This window comes from Hyalella azteca, unplaced genomic scaffold (genome assembly GCF_000764305.2).
Source record: "Hyalella azteca isolate HAZT.00-mixed unplaced genomic scaffold, Hazt_2.0.2 contig5148, whole genome shotgun sequence".
NCBI lineage: Eukaryota > Metazoa > Arthropoda > Malacostraca > Amphipoda > Hyalellidae > Hyalella > Hyalella azteca.
This window is the reverse complement of record NW_025935347.1, coordinates 16,343-28,284: the sequence shown is the minus strand read 5'-3', so window position 1 is coordinate 28,284 and position 11,942 is coordinate 16,343.

The window sequence follows — 11,942 nt, the reverse complement described above, 5'->3', positions numbered from 1 at the left end:
CCAAAGATACCCCACCAAAGATCCCAGCAGGTAGCGGAGAAGAAGGGTATTGGGTAGCAAAATCGATCGCGCCTCCTGATCGATATATATTAGACAGATACAGTCAACCTTGTCGAGTAATTCACCAGATCTGTGTCTTTCGTTTGCTGACACTTAGCCGCTCTGGCTTCTCGGAAAGCCTGGGCCTTCAATTCGATATAATTGGCTATTCGTCAAAACGGTATTATAGGTACAAAACACGATCGGCGTCCTGCTTCGGTATGTGTTCGACCAACTACAGAGCGTGGCGATCAGCATGTTCTATGCTGCCACGAGTCCCATTCTACTCTTCATAACCCAGAACTTAATTTAGTCACTTGCATAGCTTTATAAAACACCGAAGTTTAATAATCGCCCTTGAAATGACTGGGTGGCTAAAAACGAGACTAGCATTGTTGCACATGAACGACAGGTTCATCATTGCGTTAACAGCTAGACACGTCGTCTGAAATCGCAGCCATCGACTGCATCACCCTTCCAATATCGCATCACCCTTCCAATAAAGTGGCGGAAATTGCCTTGCCAGTAAAACTATATTTAGTTGTTGAGAGTGAAACTCTTAGAATACCATGATTTCTATTATGTAGAAGAAAAATTATAAGTTTATAACTTACATTGTCTGCGCTTCTACAAGAAGGCAAGAAAAGACTTCTACAGCCTTGTGCCCGATCAGCGAACTGCAAATTTGGCACAAACTTGCGTCACAATCCAAAGTATTTGCTCAATTTATTGTTCATTCATGGGGTGCTGCTGAAGGCACCTGCAGCACCTCCTGTATGCTAATATTTCTCCAATTCTCTCGAATCGTTATTGTGGCACAGCCTTTTACCACGCTAAAGGCAATGATGTCAGGAATGGAGCTACGTTCTTTGGGTTACGCGAGGTTGAACGGGCAGACGTAATGGAAGGAATATTTTGGTCCGCTTTATATTGTCTTTCATTACATTTAGGTTGATTTTAATGTCTGTAGGTGCCCTCAAGCAAATAGTTTTCTTTTTGTTTTATGTTGCTCCAACATACCTGTGGTGCGATAACTATTAGAAACCAAGCGCCGGGTGACAACATGGCCGGTGACAGGTATAATCCCGAGACTCGTTATAACGTTTCAGAAATGAGCTAATTTTGGACCTTACTGGAAAATGGAGGTGGAGGTAAGGTCCAAACACGGAATAATGGACGGTGGAGCAAAACAACAAACGCCTGCATTGACGAAGCTCATATTTTGTTAAAATAAAAACACGGAACGTTTGATTTGTCCATTGAATCATAACTCAATTGCATACACTATATGTGCACACAAATATATGCATGAAAAATAAATTTATATTGAGATAGTATTGTAGCAATTATTCGGCAATAATTACTGCACTGATTCTACTGTTCACTGGCACCGATTCTACACGAAGCATTGGATCGTGCTGAGATTGCCTAATGTTACTGTTTTCAATCGAGCAGAGGCGAGAATACCTCGGCTAAAACTGGCCTCCTCAGTCAGTACATCTGATGCTAGTCAAAATCCACGTGCAGATGTAATGCTACGCTATAGTCTTCGCCTGTACAGCAGACAATACGGCATGGCGCAGGCACCCGATGTAACACGGTAGTGTAGAGTACTTTAGCTGATCGTCTCATCGTCGCAATAGTACCAAGTACTGCCATCGTCGCAGTAGTACCAAGTACTGCCATCGTCGCAGTAGTACCAAGTACTGTCATCGTCGCAATAGTACCAAGTACTACCATCGTCGCAATAGTACCAAGTACCGTCCGTACCACGTACCCCCGCTGTGTAGTGGCCATGGTCCGCGCATGGTGCCGCTGTGGCAGTCGACTATCAGCAGCTCGTATGTGGCGGTGCCCTCGCCCACCCATCGCTCAACGCCTCTGCAACGAGACAAACACTCGTCATTGTTTTATCATTACCTGGCTTTACTGAATATCCATCATTATATTATCATTACTAGACTGTACGGAATATTTAGCAATACGTGATCAGAGCGCACTACCACAGATCTTTTGAGTATATTTTTCGCTCCATACTGACCCGAGACGTTCATGTTGCAACTTAAACATAGTATAAAAAAACTTAAGAAGCATGGAAAAGGAGTTTGCTGGGTCGTCTTGTGTACTCGAGAATTAGACTATGTAACGGAAGTTTCCTGATCAAATTATTCAATTTTAGCAGGCAACACAACTTTGGCACAATATTGTTCTTAGATTGGCTGTTGATCTATTGATAAATACTCACCAGCTTGGGTTATCAGTTCTTCTTCAACGTTTTTGTCTTGCCATAACTTTTGTACCGTGCCATAGGGTTACGGTATAAATATTCAAAGCAATCAATAGAAGAGATGGGGCGGCCACAATCTTGGTTATTGCGCTGCTGCCATCGCTCATGAAGCGAGGCTGGCTGCTCCGAACAAGAGCCTCGACAACAGAGAAGCATCCATCAAGAGGCAAGGGCAGACAAAGGAATTTGTCTACCGCCATCTTGATGCCGCCATCTTGATGCCGCCATCGCTGCCCCGAAATAATTTTCACTCCTCCATGCGATGGCGGATTTCATCTTGCGCTCCCGATTGCATCATCTGCCGCGCTAGATTTTTTCAACTAGTTTAATTCCGTTATTTAATTTAGTTAACCATTACTTTGAGCTATTGACGTTACGAGTTAAGCCCATCGCTACTAAGTTTCATTTAACAGGCAGCCATCAAAATCTCAACATGTCCATTGAATGACTACAGCCCTCTAGCTAATGTGCTCATTTGAAGCCGAAATTTCGGTTTGTCTTGCGTTAAAACAGGCCAATTTTTCCTTTCACTATTTAGTTTTGTAAGATAATTTCGAGGGTAAATAATTTTCTTAAGATTTTATCCAATTATTCTCAGCAACATTATACATACAGCTATCGTCTTTTAATTTAAAATGACTTCGGGCATTTGCATGGCACTGAAAGTTTATCAAACTTATACCCAACAATGAGGACCGATGTATGAAATATGAACTTAAAATTTATTTAAAATGTTGACTCCGCGGTTAATTATTCAGAATGCAATAACTGTACGGAAATGTGCAGTACTTAAGCCCGAGCCTCGAACAAGTTACAACGTCAGGTCCTCTACGGGAGTTGCGGTATCCACACTCCCGAGGTGGGCTCCCAACAACACACAAATAAACGTTCACAAATATATAATAGATTATGATTACTTTCACTCACCTTTGCTTTGTTAAGTCTTGCCTAATTTGGTTGATGTCGTAAGTGAACGTTATGTGATCAGGGTACTCGTGATGTTGGATTTGGGGCTGTGAACGAGATGGTGACTGTAAAAACGGAATAATTCTACAAGAAACGACTTACCTCAAACAAAATTATGATAAAGTAGCAATACTTTAATGCTGGCAAGTTCATTGCTTCTCCGCATCGGCCACACTTAATGACACTCGGCGACAATTAATTACCATCAATCAAGTCACAGGATAAGAGGCAAATGCGTGGTGACTCATCACACAAACAGAAGAAGAAAACGATCATCTAAATGCTAACTATCCATTTGAAACAAGATGACAAAAGAGTTAACATTGGCGAGATAATCCGCGACGTGATAAACAGATGAACGAACATCTGCCATGTCCAGGCAAAATGATATGGCGCTGAGCAGACTTACAATATATGAATTGTCTTTGAGAAGATTCTGACGGACCTGTTTGTGTCTTGAATGAAGTGCAGATCTTAACTGAAGACGTAAGGGCTCCTGCTACTGCTTTTGAAACTTATTATCCCAGAGTCAGACACGCCTTCTCCCAAAAATGGTCTCCCAACCCACACCCCATCAGGGCCATCACCTACGACTTGAAGACAGCCACTCCTACAGCTAGGAGATGTGGTTTGCTCCGATTTAGCCGTATACAGACAGAAACGGTGCTCGAGGCTGACGGTAGGCGGGCAGAGTTTAATAGATTCAACATTTAATAATGAACGAGAACTTTCGGTTGGTGGTTCATTTCAATTGTTATTTTGCCTGGAGGTTGGCCGACTCGTGGATGCTCCAGTTACTTCGGTGACGTCCATGACCTTCACTGTTTCCTCTGAGAACATCTCTCGTTAACATGGATTGCTCGGAAATCCCACGAACATAAAAGGACAATAAATGTTATTGGAAAACCAACGGTTAATTCCTGGAATCGCATAAAGAATCGAGCGATTGGGAATTCAGTATAGATTCTCTAAGAGCGAACTGAAATTAGAGAAATTATAGCTTACGAAAATGAATCTATATGTGCTTGAAACACATCAAAACTATATTTAGAAATTAAAACCAATGCTTACTGGCACTAGGTCTCCCACCAAAATACTGGCACTAGGCCGTCCACCTCCACTCTGTACACGTAACCAACAACCCCTAACTGCCATCCAAGAGTTTGAGTCGAGTTTCAGTCGTGGTCGAGAGCGGACGCTCGTGTTTTGCGGTCCCAGATTTTCAACTTTTAACTTTAACTGTGCCGTTTTCGGAACTCTTTTTGCATTTTTTTATGATCCGTGTCAGTGAATGACTGAATTTTCAGTGAAGTCAGTAAAATAGAGTGCAAATAGAAAAAAAGCCTATAGTAAAAGTGTTTCTCGGGTTCCAAAGGCCGGATCCCTTGTGAATCAAGTCACGAAAAGTTCAAGAATCGGCAACAGGCCATGGGCCTATTTCTTCAACGCCGACACTTCCTTTCTATTCTATTCTAAGACATTACGACGGGCTGATCCGCCAGGTCAGCAGACACCGGGGTCCACATCACTACCAGGCACAAGGGTCCAATTACGCTGGCGGGCTGACGCAGCCCGCACTAAATGTAGCTATCCTGAACTACGCTGGGTGGTGTAGTATGGCAAGACCAAACGGTTGTAGTTCTGGTCTTTTTCCGAGGCTTTATGGTTTTCAGCGCCTTGTAGTAGCAACGCCGCGTTAGAAGCTGATGGCGGACGGCCGTGACGTCTTGGCGGGTTGTTGCAACTTTAATCGTAACTAACTACCCTATTGGTTTAATTAGTGTTAAACAAGCCTAATCATGGCGACTTGAATCGACGCTGTTCTGAATTTCGTAGTAATTTTCTGCAGTCGTGACATAAGTTATTGATGTGTCCTAACGAGGCTGTGATAAAAAGAATCGTGCACAACATTTTTTTTAATCTTCATGCTATGCGTACTTTTTAATTTATTGCACTCTAAGGTTACTGTCAAACATTACATTCTCAATTGCGTGAGGATTATTCTTCAAACCATTTTTCTTCTGGCAGACCAGAGTCCGCTGAACGAACTTGTTCCTGATAATTGCATAGCTGCTTATTCATTATTTGTTCCTGGACCTCATTAGTTTCCGCACATATTCTCGCTTCCCAGGTGGGCAGGAGACAAATATTTACCTTGAATTTGTTTTACGCCAGCCGAATTTTCTTGACTCCTGAATCTTTGACAAGCCTTCCGTCGGGGTCGTATTCTGGTAACTGCCCCAAACTTCCTGTCGCAAATAACTCATATCTGATGGCGGAGCTCACTAGAGGGTGATGGTATACGTTAATTTCTCTCTGGCTGTGATCGAGGACGCACGTACGTGTTTGCGGGTTCCAAATTTCTCACTTTTTACTATGCGGTTTACTTATCTCACGAATTTTGTACCGAAACGATTTCAGTGAGTTTCCATTTCAATGCAGTTGAGTAAAAAAGGTGCGAATAGTGAGTAAAAGCGGCTAGTACAGTCTAAGTGTTAAATTTCCGACAAATGCCAATGCGGGGAGTGAGGGCAAGTGTTTAGCTTGTTGCAACCCTCAACTAACGCCTATCGCACCGGAGCACAACAGAGCCTTGAGCACGCCTCGTCTTCATATACCCTCCCCATCCTCATGGCCAGCCCTAGTTCTCTTCACCGCCTGAAGGCTCAGTCGAAAAATACGGAAAAACGGCAGTGAAGAATTACGGTTGTTTTATCCGAAGTTGCTAGCGGAAGCTCCAGCAAGTTAAAAAAAACTAAAAAACAGCGTTGGAACACATCCATGCGACAACATTTCTTCTCGCTTCGAGTCACCGACATGTGGAACAGCCTCCCTGATAGCATCGTTGAAGCTCCGAGTATGAACATCTTCAAAAACAGACTAGACGAAGCTATGCAGGAGCATATGTTCAGTCTTAAAATGCCTAGCAAATTACGGAGCAGGCAATAAGTCCAGCAGCTATCTCAATCAATCGTCAGTTATGGAAAGATCGGGTTCCAAAGGCCGGATCCCTTGTGAATCAAGTCACAAAAAGTTCAAGAATCGGCAACAGGCCATGGGCCTATTTCTTCAACGCCGACACTTCTATTCTATTCTATTCTAAGTTACTTGACAGAGAACGTAGGAAGACCGAGTGATAGCTGACGCGGCATTTAGTGCAGATTGTTTTAGCAAGGACCTCGGCACACCGGTTGATATTGCATCGTGCAAGGGGCTTCGCTCGAAGGATGCTGCTGCCAACACCTGCAGACCTCTGGTGGTGTCTGTAAAGTATCCCGCTCATATTTGCCAGTGCGAAATCCTCACAGTGATTGCGGCCGTTCGTCGCAAAGACATTCGCAGATGCGCAAATCTTGGCCGTTTTTGCCGACTTCACATCGCGTCCAAACAGTATGTAGCGACGATATGGCCTCGTCTGTTCCGAACAGCGCGAGGCCTCGGTCAGTGGAAGCTTCCGTAGATAACTTGCCGCACCTCTGCCGTGAAATGTTCGCGGCCTACGTCGAATATACTGGCGGTAAAGATTCAAGCGTTGAGTAGGCAAGGAGAGGAAGGGGGTGAAGGGTGAGGAAGGATGAGGAATATTAAAATAACCTTCAAGGAATAAATCTTCATGATCGTAAGCGGTGTTACGTACGAATTTTTGAGTGTTGAGGCAATATGGAACTATTAATTTAATAGCAACAAGTTGAATTGTAATAGAATTTTGTCAATGATTCGACTTAGGTCGAATGGGCTTAAATATTTGATCGTGCTAAACGGTGCCTCTGGGAAAAAAATTTAATCGAGTTTATACCAGAAGCTTCGTTGTTTTCCTTTTGCGTTATAATTTAAAAGAAAATGTTGATATTCATATCAAAGTGTTTTATGATCAATCACTAAAATGATATCTTCGTGCCTTCTTTATTCAAAATTATATGGAGGTTGACAAGCCAAACATTTTTCTAGCTCTGTACAAATTTTTTTCTTTCTTAGACAGTCGCAACTCCAACTCATGAAATTTTCTTGAGTCTAGGTATATCTCTAGAAAAGACTTTAATTTTGAATGGGAATAATGTAATTTTTTGCCCTGATTGGTCATAAATTTCTTCCTTTTTTTCCATAGATATCCTAAATCTTTATATTAAATAATTTTGAACAGATTTAAAACATTTGCTTATGTTGGAATATTTATATGGAATTTTAAATATAAATAATTAAAATAAATTATTTTGTTTCGATTGAATTATTTTGATAAATTTTGACCAGCGAAGGATTCGAAGTTAACTGCAGAATGTAAACAAACTTAAAGCTGTACAAAACTTTAGCGTGACTTCCCTTTTCAGTGGAAGGAAAATTCAATTACCACTATAATTAAAGATGGGGAAAAAACGTCTCGGTATTAAGTATTTAATAATTCTGAACTGTGTACATGGGAACACAAAATTCTTGTTAACATTGCCTGAGCTGCTGCCCGGTGGAAGCCCTGTAGCTGTACTGGGAGCAAGAGCTTCACCTGGCCAGGGCAAGCCAGCCAGGTAGCACAGAGAAACTGACGCGCCAAGTTCCGTGCCGCCCACTCTGTCAAATCAATGCCAACTGATATGAAAAGAAACCAATTTATGTGATGGAAAATCAACGCACGCTGAATATTATGGTCTAAATAATGTGCAATGTTTAAATTTACGTTGTCTTAAAATTGTGTTGTCATCTTAAAAATATGAGGCTATAATAAATCGGTATCTATCAAATATACAGTCAGTTGGAAGACAAGGAGTGTTTTATTATTTGGGTTTAGAGTAGTGGAGGGAAGACGGTTATCCATAATGGAAACCGGCCGGAGCTACAAATTGCCACAGCACCCTGAGCTATAGTGACAACCAACCTGCAGCATCCGGTCCTCACCTCAGCTCTCGCAGAGACCCGTCATTCATGAGAAGACGAGCTGATGCAGATGTCCCCAGATCGTCCCCACACCTCGAGGCTGCCACCTCAGACGAGACGCGCGCTGGAGGTCTCACTCCATAGTGACGTTCGATGAAGCTGACGAAAATAGTGAAGATGTGGCGTCGTTGACAGTCGTAAGGAATCTGACTGGTTGGCTGTCATATGGATCGTACTAGAGGGAGCGCAGCCGTGGGTAACAAAATTGACTCGTAAACAGACCCTGGGCCTAACGCCAGCCATCAGCATGCAATATCTACACATAGCCTCAGACCAATGAGCTGTGGGTAACTCTGGCTAACAGTAAATCCTCTTTGCACAACACAGCCACTGCTCCACAGCGCCGCAGCGCAACTGGCCGGAGCGCAACAGGCCCTACCGCAACAGGCGGCGCAGGTTATGTTAGGTTTTGTGACTGAACGGCGCTGTTGTGGTGGGCGCTTTGTGTCAAAAGCCGTGAAGATGCCCGGCTGCGTTACGCTCGGGAAGGTATATGAATTGCACTGTGGACTTGGGCTATGCTGACCTCTAGCTATCCATTCGTACTAGAGACCGCAGTTAGTTTGAATCTTCGCATGAAGATTCGAAGAAAAGAGGAAGGTTGCCTACACCATTCCAAGATATGTTGGGAACTGTAGCCGGCTTAATAAAATTATGAATAAGGCAAACCCGAATAATACACTTCCAACTGGAAATATCTTGGTAGAGATATAAACTTTATACAAAAGCCTCTGATTGGTCAGTTAGCCGGATGGTTTTGATAATAGATTTTCATTATCAGTCTTGCGTACGCAAGATTTGATTATGCCAAATTAGGGTGTATCTAAGCCACACGTTTTTTTTGTGCGCAAGTATTGAAAGTTACGAAGTTTTGATAATCCGGCTCCAGATCGCCTTCGATCCTCGGACTTTCGTTCATGATTGGTGAACACGTCATTGGCTGACGCCTTCGTTTAATTTGGTCATGCGGGGGTCGCAAAATTTCACCTCTCGCCGCGCAATACCAATGCCAGCTACCGTCTACATTGATCATTATGTCACTGCTGGCAAACCGGTGCAGCCGCAAAGCCTCCTCCGCCCGCAACCAGCAGCGACGTCATGTTCCGTCATGCCTTGCAAAACCAATTCAGTCTGCAAAGTCTTCACAGGGCACGAGGCCCGCACGACTGCTGTGAGGGAGTAAGTTCTGAGCGTGAAAACGAAAAATATGCTTGTATAAACTGCTTGATGAATATAGCCTCGAGATAATTGTATAGTCATGCGGGACATGTGGGTATCCTATAGGAGAGCCTGTGAACAAGTAGTCCAGGAAAAATAAGGTTTGACCGGAACAAATTGCAAAAGAAATTATTTTTTCACCAAGGCTGCAGAAGGGCAATCGACACAACATGCTAAAAATCCTCTAAAATCCAATTAGTGGAAGAGTGTCAAATTTAAGATTTGAAAAAAATTACCACCGAATGGCAATATAAGCTCAATAACACATTTTAAAAATATGACCGACAGTTATTTATATGACTGTATGTATGTTTTCATGTAGAGGGTATTCACTAATAATAACTAAAATTCATCCAAGGTGGTAGCAATCTAGTATTTTCAAAAACAGCCACCCATAAAGTGAAAAATTGTGATTAAATATAGGCATGTGGAATAATGCCTATGATATATTCAGGCATGCACCTGGATTGTTTGCGTGTGTGATGCAGGGTGAGTGTGTGTATGTAACTGCACGAGAGAATAAGATTGACTGAGGCTGAAGGAATTCTGGGAGGACATTGGTGGGATTAATGACTTATTTTCGCCATCTGAGTGGCATAGATGAGGAAATTACAAATTGGGAAGTTAAGCGAGTGGTAGAGCGACTGAATAATAAAAAGCGTATGATCGGGTTGATGGAGAACTTCTGTGTCAAACACTGGGAAAAATTGGAATGAGTAAAAAATATGTGAGGCTTGTGAGAAGTATGTATGTGAATACTAGAGTAAAATATAGACTGGGGGATGTGGAGACGGACTGGGTGGGGAGCAGGAGGAGCATACGACAAGAATGCATCTTGTCGCTTCTCTTCCACCTCTGCACAGAAGAGATGGCCACGAGGGTGAGGGGAATAAATGTTGGTGTGCGTGTGGGCGGCGAAAGGCTAAAAATGCTTCTGTATGCTGATGATGCTGTGATTATTAGTAAAAATAGCGAAGAATTACAAAGTATGCTGGATTGGGTGACCGAGCATAGGAGTGACTTCTATGTGCAATTCAATGCAGCTATGAGCTAATTACTTAATGTGAATAGATCAGCTAATGCTATTGGCAGAGTGTGGATGTTGGGAAAGAATGAGATTGTTAGGACAAATGAGTCTATGTTCTTAGGGGTGTGTGTGGACCAGGAGGGATGTGAGAGAACAAGGGCCGCAAATTTAAATAAGATGAATCAATGGCTTGGTATTCTTGGAAGTTCAGCTTAAGTGAAAGCAAGTTAGTAGGAAGTATTTCGGGTAGTGCGGAAGCATGTTGAAGTTACTAGTATCATGTATGGATTAAATGTGAAAGCATATAGTGATTCTGAGCTGGATAAAGTGGAAATGGCAGCGAATAGAGTGGCAAGATTGGCACTAGGAGGTCCCTGGTGGAGTGAGGGGGAGGCCCTGAAAGAGAACATTGTATGGAGTATCAGTTTTGAGGTATAAAGTGACACCGGAGTGAATGGACGTTGAACGTTGGGCACGAAAGATATACATCATATACAGTATATGTGGAAAATAAGAGTGAGCAAATGGGCACGTAGACGTTGTGCATTGGTACGTAAGTGTGGTATGCATGAAACATGGGTGCGCCATGGACCCGCTGGGCCGAAGGACGAATGTGTGGTGACAGTACAGGGTGCGATCGGGATAGAGTGGAATGAAAAAGAGTGGAAAAGAGAAATAAATAAGCGAGTGAAAGATTATGGGCTTAAGGGGAGCGTCTGTCCCAAAAATTATCTCGGATATCAACAGACGGATCGATTCAAAATTTGGTACACGTATGTAAAACGGAATTTTGTTTTTTTTTTTTGTTCATGTGAATTTTTCGAAAAAAAATGAATGAAAACGTGAAATTCTTAGAAAACTGCCAAAACAGGGAGTACTCTAGAAATCCTAACTCCTCCTAGGATTTTCAAGCTACAACATCGAGACACATATCATTCGATGCGCAAAGACCATATCTAAAAACTGGTGGTGGGTGTTCTTTTTTTAATTTCTCCTTTTTGTGGGTGTGGGGGCACTTTTTCAAAATTTTCGAAATTTTTTTATTTTACATCCGCCCTCCCCCTTTTTTACAAAATATAATCCGAACTATAACGAACTTGGAAAAAGCCTACCACCAGTTTGTAGATCTTTTATTTGCAAATCGAACGGTATATGTCTCATTGATGTAGCTTCAAAACTCTAGGAGGAGATAGGTTTGCAGTGACAATAAGTTAACTTTTCAGTAGTCCCCGACAAAGTCGTGCGCGCCTCAAAAAAGACATTCATGGGTGCAAGGTTGCAAGACTAGACTATATTTGAGCTCAATTTCTGTCAAGGATGGTGTGAACGACGGCACGAGAACCATCCCATACGACTGCAGACGGATAACTGAAGCACAGCGTGTTCACACTAGCTATTTAAGTGTGCTACCAGTAATTTCGGCCCATCTTCAATGTTGAAGAACTCCACCACCCCTAACCCTTTCGTCATCTGTCGTGAACG